We start from the raw sequence: 277 nt of genomic DNA, 5'->3' as shown, positions 1-277 counted from the left end.
CCCCTCCCTTCCCCCCACCCCCCTCTGTCTCTTTTCTGACATTTATCTGGGTCAGCCCGCATCGCACTGTAACTTGTGCTCATGGATCTGTCTTCCTCCCACACTCCAAGCCCCTCACTGTGGATGCTCAGGGTCACGTATCAGGGTCTGGCATACAGAATCAGCAACAATGAATGCTTGTTTTAAAATGAGAGGGGGAGAGAGAGAGAGAGGGAGGGAGAGAGAGAGAGAGAGAGAGAGAGAGAGAGAGACAGAGAGAGAGACAGAGAGAGAGGAC

General features: G+C 53.1%; 1 protein-coding gene across 1 annotated transcript in view; it reads left to right on the top strand.

Annotated features, from left to right (window-relative positions):
* The window catches only part of MFSD2B (major facilitator superfamily domain containing 2B), a 13,954-nt gene that overhangs the window by 6,532 nt on the left and 7,145 nt on the right, over positions 1-277 (top strand). The gene's annotated exons all lie outside the window — the stretch shown is intronic.

The sequence above is a fragment of the Myotis davidii genome, unplaced genomic scaffold (assembly GCF_000327345.1).
Source record: "Myotis davidii unplaced genomic scaffold, ASM32734v1 scaffold238, whole genome shotgun sequence".
NCBI classification, from domain to species: Eukaryota; Metazoa; Chordata; class Mammalia; order Chiroptera; family Vespertilionidae; genus Myotis; species Myotis davidii.
This window is presented reverse-complemented; position numbering and strand designations above follow the sequence as displayed.